This window comes from Aotus nancymaae, unplaced genomic scaffold (assembly GCF_030222135.1).
Source record: "Aotus nancymaae isolate 86718 unplaced genomic scaffold, 86718_ANA_hifiasm-v0.15.2.pri h1tg000292l, whole genome shotgun sequence".
Taxonomy (NCBI): domain Eukaryota; kingdom Metazoa; phylum Chordata; class Mammalia; order Primates; family Aotidae; genus Aotus; species Aotus nancymaae.
Genome location: NW_026988707.1, coordinates 144,725 through 164,734, shown reverse-complemented (window position 1 = coordinate 164,734; position 20,010 = coordinate 144,725). Strand labels below are relative to the sequence as shown.

The following is a 20,010-nucleotide window of genomic DNA, read 5'->3' as shown; positions in this document are numbered from 1 at the left end:
TACATTTGAGAAAGCATTCAGGGGCAGCGATGTTAAATGCTTTTCATCTGTGGCTGATTTCACAGGAATTAGTAACTTCCATTTCTGCTACCATGTTGGTCCACTCACCAAGAGGGTCGATTTAGACTTCTGCCAGGAGACCAGGTGTAACTGGCTCTCACCATCTTCCTTCTCTGTCCAGGCTGTATCATTGCCTTCAGAACCGAATTCTTGCATGATACCCAGTACAGCATAGACCTGGAAAACATCAGTCATTTTCAATATAATGTAAAATAGGTTCTGTGTGCCTTTAAAAGTAAATGCTCTATTTCTTAAACTGTAAAAGACATGAAATGTCTGAGACATTCAGATAGTGGGAAGTTTCATCTGGAAGTTGTGAGTTTATGCCCTTTAGGAGATTATATTTTTTGTTTGTTTACCATTTTGTTTTGAGGGGTGGAGTAAATATTTCTTTCCCGATATTTGAACTCGAGATGTTCAGGCTAATTTTCCACTACAGTGCCAAAATAGGGAAAAGTTAAGCCTGTAGAATTTTGACAGTTTAAATGTTGTTTTAACAAAAGCCATGTCTTGATGAAAAGTTCTTTAGAATTCTACTTGATGATGTATGTGTGTCTCTTCCAAGGACAATGAGAACTTCTTAAGGAAGTCATCTATATGTGAAATTGAGTAATCCTTTTATTCATTGTTAAAAGACAAATGAAGTTATAACTTGGAGAGACATAAGCCAAAAAAAATCTATGTTTGCATTTTTATGTCCTAACATGTGAAGCATGCTTTGATTTACTGTGAAGTGTTGCAATGGCAATAAAGTAGACGTTGAGACGTGCAAACTGGGCAGCCGGAGGAAGCGGTTCTTGCCTCTCCTTCCCCTTTATCATGAATGTTCCTTAAACACCTTTGGTGGAGTCCAAATGTCTGGATTATGAATTGAATTGTACATGATTCTTTTTTTAAACACTTTCCTGATGATTTACTTTAGTTGCAGTTTCTTGCCTTACATAGTGATAAGCAACATCCTTCAAAGAACTGCAGTGCAGGACTTTTTTTTTTTTTTTTTGCTTTTAGGAAGACTACTTCCCCTTCCTCCTTTAGTCAATCAAATTTTAAATTTTAAAATCAAATTTTACTTTCCATTCTCAATTCACCCTTTCTTTGCCATTCTGGAGACTGAAATTTTACACACTCATCAGAGATTTGCTATTATATATATACTGTGTATGTAATATTCAACGTATATATACACATATGATGATTTTTATATATGTTTTTACATAATATATGTATACACGTGTGTGTATGTGAAACCTGTGTGTATATACATATATATGTATATTTCATACATACATATATTTTATCAGGATGATAGATTGCTATTTAGGTCACTATTTTTAGAAGAAATAAATGACTGTTTTATTGTGTCTATACTGGAGATTGTTGTTCCTGATGTAACTTTGAAGAAAACTTTTTCCAGACATTACACTTTAATTCAGAAGATAAAGGTACAAAATAATGTGTATATTATTTTTTAAATGAATGAGCCAGCATCCAGGGTATAATGTGATCGTGTGCTCGGTAGGACACTGAGAGGCCCCAAAGGAAATGAGTCCAGTGCCTGTTCCCAACCCAAGGAGCTGGGCAGGACGACTCCCGTTGGTGGCATGGAAAGCTGGCATCCAGCCTTCAGCCACAGGACACTATCTCTGTCAGCCAAGCTGCTCCTGGTCTCTGTAAGGAATGAGAGTACAGATCCCATTGCTAAGTCATCATTTTTTTGGACCAGGCAGTGGGTGTTGAGCTGACCTGAGCTACCTTTTCATTCGGGTTCAGCTGAACATTGAGTAGGCCAGGGGATAGGAAAGTCGTGCCGGGGGCCGTGGAAAAGGCAGTTGATTCTTCAACTCGGGCAACCCTGGCGGAGTGGATGAGGTGGAGCTGGCCTTCCTGGAATTGTTGGACCGATTTTCCTGTTGTGTTTCACTGTCGACGCACTCACAGACACACAGGACCGCTCCAGCACTGCCTGCCACCCACCATCTGGTTTTGGTGGCCTGTCTGTCATTTTGTGCGTCCCCATCCTCTGCCTACAGCGATGTTTCTTCAAAAAGAACTAGTGTGCAGTCCATTGGTGGGTATTCAAGGTGATCTGTTTGTCAGAATCTAGAGAGGTGCTCAAAGAACTATTAAGGACCAATGTACTAATTCCTGTTTTTAACCTGTTTATCAGTCTTTCAATGGAACAAATAGGATTTCTGAAACTGTTGAGGGGCTTTCTTCACTATTAAGACAGAACAGGATAGGGCAGTTGTTTCTCAAGGAATCTGGGTTGTTCTTTTGCATTGCCATTTGTCTTTGTGCTTGTCTGCTTGTGTAAATGAACCTCGTGAAGAAGTGTTTAAGTATTCTGTTAAGTAAATTTGGAAGACTAGGTTTCAGTTAAAATAACCAGAAAGTGTGACCCAGCTTCCATTTCCCCTTAATTTTGATCATTAAAGCCTTCATATCCCCACAGACATCTGCCGTGTTTCGAAGTGATTCTTCTCAGTAATGTTCATTCATTATTAATCAGGTTGCATGGTCAGGCGAGTATGTGATTATTTTAAAGAATGTCCTAGAGATCCAATTATTAAGAATGAGCAAGTTTTAAGCAGATGTGAAAGTACAGAAAAGATTTGGTTAACAGTTTAATTTGATTTGCATGAATTCCACCAGGTGGGTGTTTGGTGAAATTAAAAGTCTTTCCTGGTTCTCACTTCAAGTATCAGGTTAAAAAAAAGTTAATTTCAGCACTTCTTAAAGAAGAAATGTCAAGTTATTCAAAATATCTATTGTATTAATTATCTTAATACTTGAGGCTAGCATCTCAGTGCTCATCTGCTTGTCACTTTTTTTTTTTCAAACGGTCCCTCTGGTCCCCTACAATTTGCTTGGCAGAAATTCTTAGTTGTCTGTTACCGGTTGAGCAAATGAATTTGAATGTGCTGGCATTTGGAGGCTAAATGCAGTGATAGTTCAGAGTCACATTGTTTACCTAGAAAATGTTACTGGATCACCTTTTTTCACCTGTTCTTACTTGATGTATTATTTATACTGTTGTTTTTAAGAACCACTTCTCATTTGTACTCAAACAGCCTATATTATACTATCAATTTGCAGTATTTCAGAATGCAATTAAATCCAATTAGGTCTCCTTCTCTCCTTTTTCCTTCACTTCGTGGCCCTGTTTTACTGTGCCTTTACTGACCCACCTGCTTCTTAAATTGGCCAGAGTACTAATCCGTAAAATAGCATTTGGTTAGTATCTTTATTCGGTGGTTTTTATCACTCAAAGTCAAATACTAAACTGCATAATTGAATATACAGATGCTGAGTGCTTGTATTATGTTATTCAAAATACTCTATGATGAATTCATCTTGGATGTATCAGCCAGTTTGTATGGAGATTGTGTTAGATACTTTTTTTTCTTTTAATCTGTGGTTTTATTTTTACTGTCTTAATGTTATCCATTTGTTATTTTTTTAAATTTATTTATTTTACTTTAGGTGCATACTATATCTAGCATTTCTCCCCATGTTATCCCTCCCACCCTCCCCTCCCTCCCCACCCCCCACTGTCTCTCCCCTACCCGCCCCCAACTGCCCCCAGTGTCTGATGCTCCTCTCCCTGAGTCCACGTGTTCTATTTGTTCAACACCCACCTATGAGTGAGACCATACGGTGTTTGGCTTTCTGTTCTTGTGTCAGTTTGCTGAAAATTATGCTTATTTAAGATGAGAGCAAGTCCCTTCTGAGTTGGGTCCCTGTTACAATCTGCCTCCCAAACTCAGGTTGATTTCCAGTGTTTTACAGTTCAGTAGTTTTGAGTCCTCTGAAAGTCTGTATTTCTGCTGGTCCAAGATAGAAACATCATTCTGCAGTCTTTAAAAATTATTTCATCTATAGTTCTATAATGCAGATAATCTAACAGCAAAAATTCAAATAGCAATAAATCAACTGAATCTTAGTTACCCAGGTAAACAGGGGATAGCAGGAGTGGACAGTCAAGTAAATTGATTTGATTTTGTTTCGGAAATTTAGGACTCTCAAGTAATTCAATTTATTGGTACATTTTCAATGCTGTTTGTTGTTTGAAATACTTATAGGAGCTTCCTGTTCTGAAACCATTTTCGTGTGGCTTGGTGTAACATCGTACAATTTTAACAGTGTGTTTGTCATCTCAGTTATGTTTTGGTAAATTTAACAATAAACTTAGTCTCTATAGTCCAGAGCATATTTGGAAAAGAACTGGAGGAAGTGCCCTGGGAATCATCTGGGCAGTGGCTGAGAGCCACCTGGTATTAACAATTAATCACAGGCCACCCAGTGTTGGCAGCCAACTTTATTCCTTGGTCTAGCAACTCACAAATTTCCCTGGTAGTGAAGGCTTTAGAGTTGTACAAAGTGAGAGGCTGAAAGTAAGATTATTGATGGAATTGATAGAATTGCATGTTCTTTCTTATATACACCAAATTAGAAAAATAATTGTATTTCATGAAGTGTGCAGACATAACCTAGAATACTTGTAGGAAAGCATTGAGAGGTGGGTTTACCTTGTGATTAAAAATGTCAGTGCCCCCATTAAGAGAAATTTGGGATAAAAAATTATAGATGATGTGCTGATGATAGGCTATCTCCTTATTCTAATGGATAAGTGAGCTCTCAGAATGCATTTGGTCTGGAGACCCCTAATTCCTGCTCAGTTCTTGAATATACAAATGAAACTTCTATATCCTTGGCATTCTGAACAAGAAGGCCTGCCCATTGAATTTGGCTATGGATTAAACCTGGCAATGCTATCTTCACAGGGATCCTAGGTGTTCCTTCAAGGTGCGGGTTATCTTGATCGTGTCATAGCAGAGGTCAGGAGAGACTACAAAGAATAAAGTTGTGAAATTCTAAAAAAAAATAAAAATTAGGGCCGGGCGCGGTGGCTCACGCCTGTAATCCCAGCACTTTGGGAGGCCGAGGCGGGTGGATCACGAGGTCAAGAGATCGAGACCATCCCGGTCAACATGGTGAAACCCCGTCTCTACTAAAAATACAAAAATTAGCTGGGCATGGTGGTGTGCGCCTGTAATCCCAGCTACTCAGGAGACTGAGGCGGGAGAATTGCCTGAACCCAGGAGGTGGAGGTTGCGGTGAGCTGAGATCGTGCCATTGCACTCCAGCCTGGGTAACAAGAGCGAAACTCCATCTCAAAATAAAAATAAAAATAAAAATAAATAAAAAATAAAAAAATCAAAAATAAAGATGAGCTAGCCAGCAGGATGGTGGCAAGGGTTACGACAGTATAGGCTGGAGGTTAAATGCTATGTCTGAGTGGACTCGCCAGGTCAATATTTTTGCCTCTTACTTCAGAGGAGGGAGCAAAAAAGATGAATCCATGCCCTTGGTCTGCAACAATAATTCATAAGAGCACCTATCCTGAGTTCCCCCGTTTCCCTTCTCAAGCCCAAACTCTAAAACCAAGGAAGTCCCTAGGTCCTTCCTCTTCCACTAGGAATTTTCTCCTTCAAGATGTTTCCTCTCATATCCTGTACCTTGGACAAAAGAAAGCCTAACTCTCTCCAGGAAAGTCCTCCTCCTGGTATGAGTGCTTTTTCAGGATGAAGATACCTGGAGCCTAGAGGGAGCAAGGGGCCACCTGCTCAGGCAACTAGATCAGCCAGATCACCTTAGCCATCACCTGGGTACCAAGGCCCCATCATTCTTACAGTCCTCACTGCTAGCTTTCCATCTTTCTGATTAATTTTCCTTAGCCCCAAAAGTCACACGCCTCTTACATCCAGTTTTTATCATGGAGAATGTCAAGGGAGTTGGTCATTTGTCTCAGGCCACGCATTCATAACTGGCCTCAAATTTAGACTGTGAATGTTAATCTCCATATGACATTTATGTTTGTGTGTCTGCCTGCACACATGCACCTATGTTCCTGTATCAACTCCAGAGTGAATCCAGCCATAGAAAGAATGAGATGAATCCTATAACTTTAAACCCAGGTCCTATTGCTGACTATTCAGTTGTGTACTAAGAAATAATATTTTAAAATAAATATTTTAGTTATTTTGTGAATAGGACAATTACATCACTTTGTGTTTTTCAGTTAAAGGGGTTGCTTTGCTGAATGTAAAATTAAGACATGTCACACTATTTAGAGCCATCTTTTAAAATAATTCCTCTTTGTTGAATATGAAGTCACCAAATCCAACAGTGGCCAGGCTCTTTGAGCCTCTTAGGAGGTTCTACTCTCATCTTAAAACAAAACAAAACATAAAACCCTGAAATCAAAGAAAACAAACATGAAACCAGAAACACATAGGAAAAATGATTTGTGCTAGGAAGAAAAACAAAGGAAATTGCTAAGAGCATCAAATGGTCCCATTTACTGGCTCCATGGTATAGACCAGGGAATGATTGGGAATAAGATTGAAAGTGTAGTTTGGGAGAAGCTGGAGTGAGGCTTGCAAAGGAGACAAAGTGACCAGATTCATACTTTGAGCAGCAGGGAGCTGCTCAATGTTTTGTGCCTTTGAGAGGAGTGACAGAAAAAAGTAGTGGTGCCAGAAGGACATTACAAACATCCAGCTGAAGGAGAAAAGACTTGAGGTGAGAAGCAAATGAGGAGGATTTTTTGGTAATGGTCCAGGAATGTAGCAAAGAGAGTCTGCATGAACACAGAGGCAGTGGGAACAGAGGGAAGGAAACCAGTGCAGAGTTCCTGAGGATTGACACGTGTAGCTAATGATTTGGATTTGGGGGATAGAGGGTATATTCATTTCCTACTGATGCTGTAACAAGTTAGCACAAACCTGATGGCTTCAAACAATGCAGATTCATTATCTTACATTTCTAGAGTCGGAAGTCTGACAGGTCTCACTGGGCTATAAGTAAGGTATCTTTAGGGCTGCATTCCTTTTCAAGGGCCTTGGGAAGAATTCATTTCCTTGCCTTTTCTAGCTTCTAGCAGCTGCCTGCATTCCTTGGCTCATGGCCCCTTCCTCCATCTTCAAGGCCAGATATGACTGGTTGACTCTTTGTAATATCTTATCATTCTGACTCTAACTCTTCTTCCTGCCACTTCCACATTTAAAAAGCCTGTGATTCCTTTGGATCCACCTAGATGATCCATGCTACTCTTACCATCTCAAAGTCAGCTGCTTAGCAATATTAATTATGTCAGCAACATTCAGTCCCCTTTGCTCTGTAACCTAAAATATTCACAAACTCTGAGAAGGAGGCTGTGGACATCTTTGAGGGCCATTATTCTGCCAACCCCTAAAGAGGGACAAGTAGAAACTGTGATGTCTGCCTTCTGGTGACCAGGAGGATGGAAGTGCTGTGAGGAGCCACCAGGAGCCCTGTAGAGAAGACAAAGACAGTCTTGTGAGGGAAGAGGATAAATCCCACATGATATGCATTTCAAGTCTGAGGCACTTGCAGTACATGAAGCAAAGAACTGTCAGTGCTAGACTGGTTCCAGAAAGGGATGGCATTTTGGAATAGAAGCCTAGCAGTCATTCTCAGAGAGGCAGTACATGAAACAAACAAAAAATTGGATGGCTCTTTCAAAGGACGCATAGACCATGAGAAAACACCTAGGCTTTGATTAGCAAGAGGTGGAAGTCAGCAGTGGTTAGACAGAGGAAAACTAGAAAAGTACAATTTCAGTGACATGCAGTGCTGTGGTTTGTTTGTCCCTACCAAAACTTGTGTTGAAATTTAATCCCCAATGTGGTGGTATTGGCAGGTGGGGCCTCGTGGGAGATGTCTGCGTCATGAGGTTAGATCCTTCACAAATGTCTTGATGCCCTTCTTGAGAGAGTCAGTTCTTGCTCTCATGGAGACTAGATTGGTTCTCACGGGAGTGGATTAGTTCCCACGAGAGTGGAGTTGTTATAAAGCAAAGTTCCTTCTCTTGAGCAGATGCCAGTACAATGCTTCTTGTACTTCCCAGCCTGCAGAGCCACGAGCTAAATAAACCTCTTTTCTTTATAAATTGCCCAGCCTCGGGTATTCTGTTATAGCAACACAAAATGGACCAAGATACACAAAATGAGAGAGAAAAGGAAAGGAAGAAGAGGGAGGTGTGAAAACATTTACATTATTATTTTCCATCAAAACGTCTATTTATTAATTTTCCACTTTAAAGAAGTACCTTCCTTATAAGTCTTGAACCCGTAAGAAAGTTTCTTCAAAACATGTATCCAATGTGTCCCACAATTCGGGGCTTCACTGTAATCTGTCACTAAAGACTCTCCTGCCGAGGGGAGTGATTAGAGTGCTAGAGGAACTGACTGTAGGGAACATCTGTGGAAACTCACCCTTGAACACACAGACAGCTAATAAGTAGCAGAACTGCAGAATGTCTTAGATTGTCCAGTCACCCATCTAGCTCTCTCCCCTGTTGTTCATTATTCTGTGCCCTGTTCTAGATGTCTGAACCATGGACAGGCAGAGGTGTGAGCTGAGATTTATTGCCATTTCCAGTTTGTTGCAAGGGATTCCCAAGATTATCTAGATCCTCTCTGAATGAGAACCAATCTGCCCATTCACAAAAATGTTAAATATGCATGTGTGATTTCCTTTTATTGAAGTAAAGACAAAGAAGCTCTTTTTTTTTTTTGAGGCATGAAAATTACATTATGACAGTTAAGAAAAGGCAAAAGTTGCTATTTTATGATATAGGGGGGTTTTGTTGGTGTTTGTTTGTTTTGTTTTGAGACAGTCTCGCTCTGTCGCACAGGCCGGAGTGCAGTGGTGTGACCTCAGCTCACTGCAACCTTTGCCTCCCAGGTTCAAGTGATTCTCCTGTCTCAGACTCCTAAATTGCTGGAATCACAGGCGCATGGCACCACATCCAGCTAATTTTTTGTAATTTTAGTAAAGATGGGGCGTTTGACCATGTTAGCCAGGCTGGTCTGGAATTCCTGACCTCAAGTGATCCACCCACCTCAGCCTCCCAAAGTGCTGGGATTACAGGTGTGAGCCACTGTGCCTGGCCTGATATTGTTATATATATCAAGATATATATATATATATATGTATATATATATTCATATATGAATATATATATATATGAATATGAATATATATATATGAATTCATATATATATATGAATATATATATACATATATATATATGAAAAGTCAAATGAAAGATAAAATTTTGCATAAAATTCCCACCCACCTACCGCTATCTGCTTGGTGAATCCCTGTTCATCTTGTAAAACCCACTTCATACTTTACCTCCTTCAGGAAGCTTCTCCTTATCGCCTCTCTTGCTATATAGAGTTGATTATTCCCTGTCTGTCTTTGGCATGCATCTTTTTGTATGTTGCATTACAGCTTGTTCATTTGTTTTTCTTGAGATGGACTCACTCTGTCGCCCAGGCTGTAGTGCTTTGGCATGATCACGGTTCATTGCGGCCTCAGCCTCTCATGCTCAAGCCTCAGCCTCCCAAGTAGCTGGGACCACAGCATGTGCCACCATTCCTGGATAATTTTTTTTTTTTTTTGGTAGAGATAGAGTCTCATTATTTTGCCCAGACTGGTTTCAAACTCCTGGGGTCAAGAGATCATCCCACTTTGGCCTCCCAAAGTTCTGGCATGACAGGCATGAGCCACCACACCTGACCTTTTTCATATTTTCTCTCCCTGAATGAACCATAAGATCATGGAGACAGGGCCAGGTGTTACCAGTACTTGTCTCAGGACCAAGTACATAGAAGAACTTAAATATTTGGTGAAAGATTGAATGGCAAAAAAAAAAAAAAAAAAAAAAATGAATGAATGAATGGCATTTTAATTTCTGCAAAAAGATATTTTAAAGAAAGCTAGAAAATAAACCATATTAAGTTTCTTTTGGAAGAAGGAATGGAATGAGTCAAATAAGATACTGTTGAGCCATTTAACAAAAACGATATCTATGTCATTGTAAAATCTGGGTAAATGTGGAAAAAATGGGATCCACTATAGATATCAAACCAAAACCCTTCCTTTTTGGTAGCATACAGGTAAAAGATTTAGAAAATCGGCTGAATTTCACCTACCACAGCTGAGTATTTTGTCATCACCTAATACAATTAACCATTTACAGTGTAGACACTTGCATAAAGCACTATGCCAGGCGCTATGGCAATAAAAGAAAAGATCTGGTTCTGAGTAGCTACTATTAAATCATTCTTACATGAGTTGCCCCTAAGCACTCGAGTCACATAATTTCCACTGATGTCAGGTTGAAAGCCCATTGCAAATTATTTCCCATTAGCACTGAAAACCTGTACGTGCTTGTCCCAGTCTTGCTCCACCACCCTTGCCGCTGTTACCCACGCAACATTTTATTCATACCTCTCTGAGAATGATTTTCATTTATATTCTGGTTATCTCTATATGCCTCTATCTTCTAATACATGGCTCAACAAAATAAGATCTGCAGTCCAATGCTGGCCTGCGGCCTGTTTTTCTAAATACAGTTATGTTGGAACACAGCTGCACTCATTTCTTTATGTATTGTGTCTGATTGTTTTTGCCCTACAGTGGTGGATTTGAGTAGCTGCAACAGGGCCCCTTTGGCCCACAAAGCCAAAAATGTCTACTATTTTGCCCATTATAGAAAAAGTTTGCTGACCTCTGTTCTAATATATCGAGACATCCTTAAAGGCAGGGCTATATTTGATCCTTTTTATTTTAGCTGCAAAGTCAGTGCATTTAATGGAATCAATGACTATTTGAGTCATTTTGTATGCTGGGCACTGTTCTAGGTGTTGGTGGTACATCCCTCAAAGAGCAAAGCAAATCTCTGCTTTGACTGAGCTTATATTCTAATGTTGAGGACAGTAGGGAAAGATGGAGCAATAAACAAACTAAAATAATATGTCAGTGATAAATGTTATAAAGAAAAATAAACTGAGATGGGGAAGAATTGCCACAATGGGGAGGTGGTATGGTAGTAGAAGGGGAATTGGTTTTATGTGGATTCAGAGGGAAGGTGACACTGGAGCAGACAGTCATGTGGATTCTGAAGACCTTGCAGGTGTGAGTGGGGTTGGGATGTGCTTGGCATGTTTGAGGAGTCAGAACGAGGCCATGTGCCCAGAGCAGAGGGAGCAGTGAGTAGTGTGGGAGGAAGTGAGCTCACTGTCTGAGTCTGTGTTTTCTGGGGCTGGTTTATTCTGGTGAATTTCTCTCCGGGTGAGATGGAAAGCCCTTACAGAGCAGAGCAGAGGAGAGGCGTGTTCTGTCATGTTTTAACAGGCTCTTGGGTTCTGAGTGGAGGATAGGCTATAGGGGGAAGGGCAAGAGTGAACAGAAGCCAGGAGATCATTTAGAAAGGTCTTATGATAGTCCACATGAGAGATGATGCTGGCTTGGCCCATGATAATAGAGATAAAGATTCTGGCTTCTTCGGCTAGCTCAGTACCTGGCACACAGTAAACATCTATTAAATGTCAGCATTTCCACTGAGGTCCCCCAGCGGAATCCTTTCTAGAAATTCTCATCACACCACTCCGGGATGGAATCCTGGCACCTGCATTAAAAATACAGTCATCATAGCTCTCCAGACCTAATTTGATGCTTATCCTTCTGTTGAGATTCAGTGGTAGGCATTCTTGTTTTATCTGAGAACAAAGCAGACCAAAAGGGCTACATTTTTTCTTTGATTTATATGCTTCTGACGAGAAGGTGGAAGAACTTTGATTTAAAGATAACTCTACATTTTTCTATGATTAACCAAAATAATTATTAATCGGTAAAAACCTTTCCATTTCTTCTGAGCCATCTATAGGAAGAGGTGACTGAGACCAAGTGGGGATGATATGTTTCTTATAACAGCAACCCTAGGGTTTCCATTGCAAGTTGTAGAAAGATATGCAAGCTTTAATATTTCAAGTCACAGTTGCTCTTTTATTCTTTCCTATGTAGTAAATGTTAGTGAATGGTTGAGGATTTTTTAAGGTGCCAGGCTTCTATGGAGCCAGTAGCTCTTTCATTTTTAACAGGCTCAGGACAAACTTTATACTTTTAATGATCAGTTACCATTCAGTTGGTAGCAAGATGAGCATTAATTTCACCAAAACACCACGTGTTATTTCTGAAGGATGTTATTTCAGAAGGGGTCAGGGTATTCTAGAAACCATGAATTTTGTAAATAAGTGGAGGTGTGAATTCAAGCGCCTGATCGTCAGAATCACTAAACATAGCTTTGGATGTGAAACCTTCCCATAAATCCGGCTGAGAACACCCCACCCCCACCCCCGTGGGTGATTTGAACCTCCCAACTACTGGGTGAACTGCACTGTTCCACAGTCTGCAGTGGGCTGCATCTAACATTCCCATCACTGTTCCACAGACCTCTGCTAATGGTCTTGAAAGGGAGAAGGTTCAAAGCAGCTTGGTTCCCAGGCCTGCTAATGAGCATGAGGCCTCTTCACCCTTAGTGAACTGGGGTTTGTGTGGAAGTCTTTCCACTACGCTTTTTGATGGGAAGGCAGACGAGAGTTCACAAAAGCACTGAGGTCTTTACGGCGTGGGGAGCAGGCAGCTGGGCCACCCTCAGGTGGCCTAGAGGGGAGCAACAAAGCTGGCAGAGGTTATACCCAGGCCAACACAACTCAGAGTGTGAGGCTGGACCTCCTGCCAGTCTGGCCTGTTGCTGGCAACAGTGACAAGCCCGTGATGGGAGTTTTTTGGCTAAAGGGGTCCCTCAGCAGTTTTGTAAGCCTCCTTAAATTGCTTTCTCAACTGTAATCGTTATCATGGTCATAAACATAACTTATCAAATGAATATGATAACCACCAAAATTCTTGTTCTAATTAACTAAATTGTTGCTCTAAATATTAGTCATTGGTACCTAAACTTACTGCAGTCACTGAAAAAGCCCCCAGATATTTTTATCTGCTTCTCTCTGCCCACCCACGTCCCACTGACGGATAAACAATGGAATTATTCAGAAGCATAACGAACACATACCAAAAATATTGCCTCTATCACAATCGTCTTTGTGAAAGTCAATGTTTTTTCTCAGGAATGTATTTTGTAAAATGACATCCCACACTTAAACATGATCATCTCTGCTGAAATCCACACATCTGATTTCATGTATATTTCATGGCTATTTCTGTAGTTACTGCTTTCCTAGTGTTCTGAAACCTGGTTTGGTATTGCAGAATAAAAGTCCTTAAACCTTATATACATTAATATGTAAGTGTATAAATTCAAATTTATAAAAGACTCTAGTTTTTTTAATGAATATTTCTACATTTTCATTTTCTGTGCAAGGTAAAAGCTGACTCTGACACAATAAGATTATTGTGATTAAATACAAATTATGGAAATTACAGTTTCAATTACTTTCCAATTTTCAATGAGGCCTTTTAAAAAACAAAATTGCAAAAAAAAATTGCCAACTTTCAGTTACTGAACTTTGAGAAAATGTTAACTGGTGTATAATGGCTCAGGATGCTTTTACGCCCTTTTTTCCCCAATGAATAGAAAGAGAATTATTTGGAATGTACACACACTTACCCTTTCATGACCTGTGTTTGGAATTATTCTGAGATGCATTCAAAGCTGACAGCCCCCCATGGTTGACCCCCCTGTGCCTAATCAAATCTTACCTTCTTGTTTCCAGATAGCTGATCAGCTTCCTTGGGTTTTGCTGATGACACAAGAGAGCTTTGCCTGAAGATGGAAACACTGGAGTCAGAGCTGACCTGTCCTATTTGTCTGGAGCTCTTTGAGGACCCTCTCCTACTGCCCTGCGCACACAGCCTCTGCTTCAACTGCGCCCACCGCATCCTAGTATCACACTGTGCTACCAACGAGTCTGTGGAGTCCATCACCGCCTTCCAGTGCCCCACCTGCCGGCATGTCATCACCCTCAGCCAGCGAGGTCTAGACGGGCTGAAGCGCAACGTCACTCTACAGAACATCATCGACAGGTTCCAGAAAGCATCAGTGAGCGGGCCCAACTCTCCCAGTGAGACCCGTCGGGAGCGGGCCTTTGACGCCAACACCATGACCTCAGCCGAGAAGGTCCTCTGCCAGTTTTGTGACCAGGATCCTGCCCAGGACGCTGTGAAGACCTGTGTCACTTGCGAAGTGTCCTACTGTGACGAGTAAATTGAAGGTTAGTCCGATCCGCCTTAAGCCAACCCCTTTCTGCCAGAAAATGTCATGGAAATAAAAAGTGTATTCACTGCTAGCTACGTGGCAGGTGAGGGGTTTCTCCTCACCTTTGTTATCTGATTAGTTTTAACATGTTTTTGGCAGCCTATAAATGTTACACAATAAGGGTATCTTGTAAAAGTTGACTGCTGCTTGTAATTTTAGCGTTGTCAAGGTGAGGGCAAATTCTAAAAATCTGGATCATTTTCAATCCGTGCAGTTTTTCTGGATCATTTTCAATTTTTACAGTTCTTGCAAAGAGAGTGCTGCCTCTCTCTCAGAGAGAGAGAGAGAGAAAGAAAGAGAGAGAGAGAGAGAATGACAGATAAAATCTCGCTTTGGGCATTTGGGAAACATTTACTTTTCTCACTCATCTGGGAAAACTAATTCACTCTCAGCCTACCTGTATCTAGTTACTGCACAAACAAAAGAATAGAAGGAGGAATGGCTGTAGCAAATGTGGGATTTTAGAGGACACGTGACCTTTTATTCCTTGTGTAAATGATATTCAGCTTATTGGTGAAATGCAGTGCCCTGGCAATCTTAGGTTTCATGAAAGAATTTCTTTTTGTGTCGGCTCTTTATTTAGTAAGGTTACTGTTTGAACTTCATTTTTTTGCATGAAATTATTAACCTAACTCCAGATGGGGGGATAATTAATATGACTGTATATGAAATAAAAGAATCACTCTCTAGGCGGAGCGTGGTGGCTTATGCCTGTAATCCTAGCGCTTTGGGAGGTTGAGGCAGGCAGATCATTTGAGGTCAGGAATTCGAGACCAGTCTGGCCAACATGGCAGAACCCTGTGTCTACTAAAAATACAAAAAATTAGCTGGGCATGGTGGGGCGTGCCTGTAATCCCAGCTACTCAGGAGGCTGCGGCAGGAGAATTGCTTGAACCCAGGAGGCAGAGGTTGCGGTGAGCCGAGATCGCACCACTGCACTCCAGCCTGGAGACAGAGTGAGACTCTGTCTCAAAAAAGAAAAAAGACTTAAATTGGTAAATTTCATGTTATGCATATTTGATACTTAATATATTTAACTAAAAAAAGACTCCTACATTTAAAACGTGCTGCTTCAGAGTGAGGAGACAGCATATGAAGCCATCCTTAGGGTCTGGAACTAAATATTGGAAGTCTGTCTGTATTTATTTAGAGACAGAGTCTTGCCCTGTCGCCCAGGCTGGAGTGCAGGGGTGCGATCCCTGCTCAATGGAGCCTCCGCCTCCTTGGTTCAAGCGATTCTCCTGCCTCAGCCTCCCAAGTAGCTGGGACTACTGGCATGAGCTACAATGCCCAGCTAAGTTTTGTATTTTTAGTAGAGACAGGGTTCCACCGTGTTGGCCAGGATGGTCTTGATCTCTTGACTCCCTGATCCACCTGCCTCAGCGTCCCAAAGTGCTGGGATTACAGCTGTGAACCTCAGCACCCAGCCTGTATTTATTTTCACTTGATAGTTTTAAAATGTTTCTCTATGTGTGGTGCAGCCTCAGGACATCCAAAACGGGTGTGCATGGCGGGTGCACACCTGCAGACGTGCACGAGGGCATAGGCTAGGATGCCTTGCTGTCAACGGTGTGCACCAAGCCTGGGTACGTGCAGGTACAGCCAGCAGCCTACACGTGACTCTCACAAACTGGTCCAGAGCTCCAGAATCCAGCTGAAAGTGCTGGAGACACAGATGCTGGAGAGGATGTGGAGAAATAGGAACACTTTTACACTGTTGGTGGGAGTGTAAATTAGTTCAACCATTGTGGAAGACAGTGTGGCGATTCCTCAAGGACCTAGAAATGTTCATCTGAAACGCTACAGCTTGAATGAGTTTTGTTCATTAAAGAAGAATGACCAGGAAGTCATCATTTCCAAATATTTAACGGTATCTTCTCATTGCAATGAAGACACCAAACCACCTCTTCCCTTGAGTGAGGATGCAGACATTATGGATTTCCAAGAATTAAAAGTTATTCGAAAGATGACTGCTGGAAGCATCAGTGTATCATGGCCTTCAGCAAAGAAATCCAAAGATATCCTGGCTGCATACATTGGATCTGATAAGATGTCTGAACAACAAAAATTCCAGACGGTCTTTAAAGGGGCAAGCAGAAGACAGCAGCGAAAATATATTGGGAAGAAGTCAAAACCAAATGAGCCGGAATTTGTATACTCAGGAGATCGAGCATTCACTGGAAACAAGCCGTTAGCTTACTTAATGGCATATCTGGAAGACGTCTCACTTTCTCAGTGCCACAAAGCTGGAGATAAACCTGCCAGCAGCCCAGACGCATGCTTTCCAGAAGCTCCGTTTCCAGAAGCTCCGTTTCAAGCAGTGCCTGAAAATCCAAAACAAAAGAAATACGCAAAAATGAGTACGTTTGCAGGTTTTGATAGGGTTTTCAATCCTACTAAAGATTTTTGTGAAGATAAAAATATCAGCGTTCCAGAAGGATTCCAAAAAGTGACTGAACAGACTCAGAATTATGATAGTAAGAGAATCTGTGAGCAAGTTCCTCAGCAGGCACTGCCCCAAAGCCTTCCAAAGCCAGGTGCCCAGGGGCACACAGAGAATCTCATAAGATCTACAAAATTAAACCTCCAGAAGCCTAACGGGAATTCCTTGCATGCATTGGGTTCCAATGAGAACCCTAGAAACAAAGGCATTTTAGATCAGGTAAAATCTCAAGCTAAGGAAACAGAAATAAATGCCAATAAGGGAGATCATACCTACCGGCTCATTAGTGTTGTCAGCCATCTTGGGAAGACTCTAAATTCAGGCCATTATATCTGTGATGCCTATGACTTTGAGAAGCAGACCTGGCTCACTTACAATGATATGAAGGTGTTACGTATCCAGGAGGCCCAGATGCAGAAGGATAGGCGTTCCACTGGGTACATCTTCTTTTACATGCATAATGAGATCTTTGAAGAGATGTTGAAAAGAGAACAGAATGCTCAGCTTCATGGCAAGGAGATAGAGGAGATTCTGTGGAAGAAATAAGAGGAACATACTTCCTCCATGGATGGAAAACTAAACTTTATCCAGAGATGAAAAGGCAATTAGTCTAAGGCCAAATGTCAAAACAGAAACACTTATGGTTTCTAAATTCCATTTTTTCAGCTTCTAGAATACTTTATGTTGAGCCCAGTTACATAGATATAAGGATAGGATTTGGGTAAGAATGAGGTAAAGTTGTTTTGTACAATGAAACCTAAGTAGGTAGAATCTGATTCTTGGTACTTGGTGTATGAGCTAGCAAGATTGCATGAAGAAGGAAACCTTACAAGACGAGGGGTCATCCTGTGTAGGGGAAATTTGTCTCCAGTGCTCAGCCATGACACAATCCTTATCCCCCTGTCCGGCTGTGACCTGTCCCTCTGACATCGACCTCGCAGGACCCCACTTCCTACCCCCCCTACACCACTCATTCTTCCCTCCACCCCACACACCACCTCTCCCTCCCTCCCTCCCTCCCCACACACCACCCCTCCCTCCATCTCTCCCTCTCCACACACCACCTTTCCCTCCCTCCCTCCCTCCCTCCCTCCCCACACACACACCACCACTCCCTCCCTCCACACACCACCCCTCCCTCCCTCCATCCCCCCCACACACCACCCATCCTTCCTTCCTCCCCACACACCACCTTTCCCTCCCTCCCTCCCCACCATCAGAGAACACAGTCACTGGGATCATTTTGCAACACATTGGATTTATTGACATCAGCATGGGGGCGCCCCCCCGCTGGTGAGATCTGCAGGTCTCCTGGTGGCTGGGCCTGAACTTAGTCGTCGTCACTGAGAGACGTGGTGGAGATGGTGATCACGTCACTCAGTGGATCCTCCAGCTGGGTCTCCTGGCTCAGTGGGTCGGGCCTGCTCACTGGCTCCTCCTTCACATGCACCTCGGGCGGAGGAAGCTCCTGGCTCAGTTGGGTCGTGCTCACACACTCACACACACACACACACACAAACGCACAAACAGAACCACAATTTCTATGAAGTTGTGACTATTATATTCATTTTTTCTAATGTACAAAAATATAGTTACATAGAATGAATACAATCTAGTAGCCATTAGCATGATAGGATTGCTATAATTAACAATTTATTATATATTTAAAAATAATGAAAAGAATATAAGTGAAATGTTCCCAGCACAAATGATAAATGCTTGAGGTGATGGATACCCCGATTACCCTGATTTGATTGTTACACGCTATCTGCCTGTATCAGAACATCACATGTACTCCAGAAATATGTACAGCTATTATGTCACCACACTAACTAAAAATAAAAACATTAAATGAAAAAGTATATATTTAGTATTTAATTTTTTAATATTTAAAAATTCTTAAAAAGTCTATTTCAAGTCTAGATGTTGACTGTTATCTCAATTTTATTATCTATATACATCCAAATTTAACATGCTACAAAGAGAACTCTTGATTCCCATTCTCCAGAACTGCCTTTTTTTCCAGTTTTATTATTTGTGTACATGCCACCACTTAGTCATCAAAGCCCACAAGGAAAGAATTATATGAGATTCATCTTTTCCCTAACCCTAATGCATCAGGGAGTTCCATTGGCTCTGTTTCCAAAAGGCAACCCACTTCCTTCATATTTTCAACTTCATTCTCACCTGACATTAATCCCAAATGTGTTCAGCTTCCACCTGGTCTCTCTTCTGCCAGAATAGCAAAATTTGCCCTCCACAGAGCAGCCAAGGAGATGTGTGTCAAGCATACATCTGATTGCATCCTTCCCTTATGCAAAATGTGTCCATTGGTTTTCCATTTCATGTAGAATTGAACCCAAAACTGTAGCCAGTCTTGTTTTTTGCTGCTGGGCATACTGCTGTATTAGTCTCTCTGCAGAGTGGGTGGTTAACCCCTTCAATCTTTCCATCATTGCCTTCTGCATTTTGGGAGTCTGCACTGAAATACAGCCTTCTCTGACCATGAAATTCTAAACATAACAGTTGAAGCAAACATGAAAACCTGTCACAGGCCAATTTAGTGCACACATCTTGAGATGATTTCTCTGTACAGTTAACTCAAAGTTTTCTTGCTAGCAGCCAGGGATCAGACTTCAGGATCCCATTTTCTTCCTCATCTCTATGTAGGAAAGGAAATAAATAGAAATCGTCAAGCACTGATAAGGTGATCCTGTCTACACCTCTGCAGAGAAGAAAAATTGCACAGCTAAGAGAGCAATTTGGTCTGCAAAGAGGCAGGCTTTATACTCTCCCAGGGCCTTATCATCCTGGACATATAATTAAAGAAAAAGTATTTGAATGGAAGATGCACTAGTGGTTGTTTATCCAAAGAAAAAGAGAATGAAATGGACTCTCATCGATGTCAAATGGATCTCCAGGGTAATAATCAGTCTCTTCTGCTCCTAAACTTTGACTTATGGAATAAAAATAAATGCTGTGTCTTCCTCTAAGATGTGGGAGTTTCTTTCTTTGCCTTTGCCTATTGTAATAATTAAGATTTATGAGGATTTCACATTACCTTTCCATGGTTAGACCTATACAACATTCTTGTCTCTAGAAACCATCATCTCTTGAAATGACAGCAATGATGTATGAAACTTTACATGGTAGAGAGTCCAGGGACTTCTCTGCTATTTTGAGAGATTTTTTAATTGCTAAGTTTACTGAGTTTAGGGTAATAAATATTGATTGAGGACTTACTATAACCAGACTGTGCTCTAGTCTTGGGTATATTCAGTGCTAAATAAAATATAGTCCTTACAATCCTGAGAGTTGACAACAGTTGCTCTTAATAAAAGGTGACTTTGCTTCT

General features: G+C 41.2%; 1 protein-coding gene across 1 annotated transcript in view; it reads left to right on the top strand.

The window, feature by feature from the left end:
• The window catches only part of LOC135273157 (PI-PLC X domain-containing protein 1-like), a 195,471-nt gene that overhangs the window by 35,517 nt on the left and 139,944 nt on the right, over positions 1 to 20,010 (top strand). Inside the window, exon 2 of the mRNA XM_064372070.1 lies at positions 13,671 to 14,168. The gene's annotated coding sequence lies outside the window, so the exon portion shown is untranslated. The remainder of the gene's footprint in view (positions 1 to 13,670; positions 14,169 to 20,010) is intronic.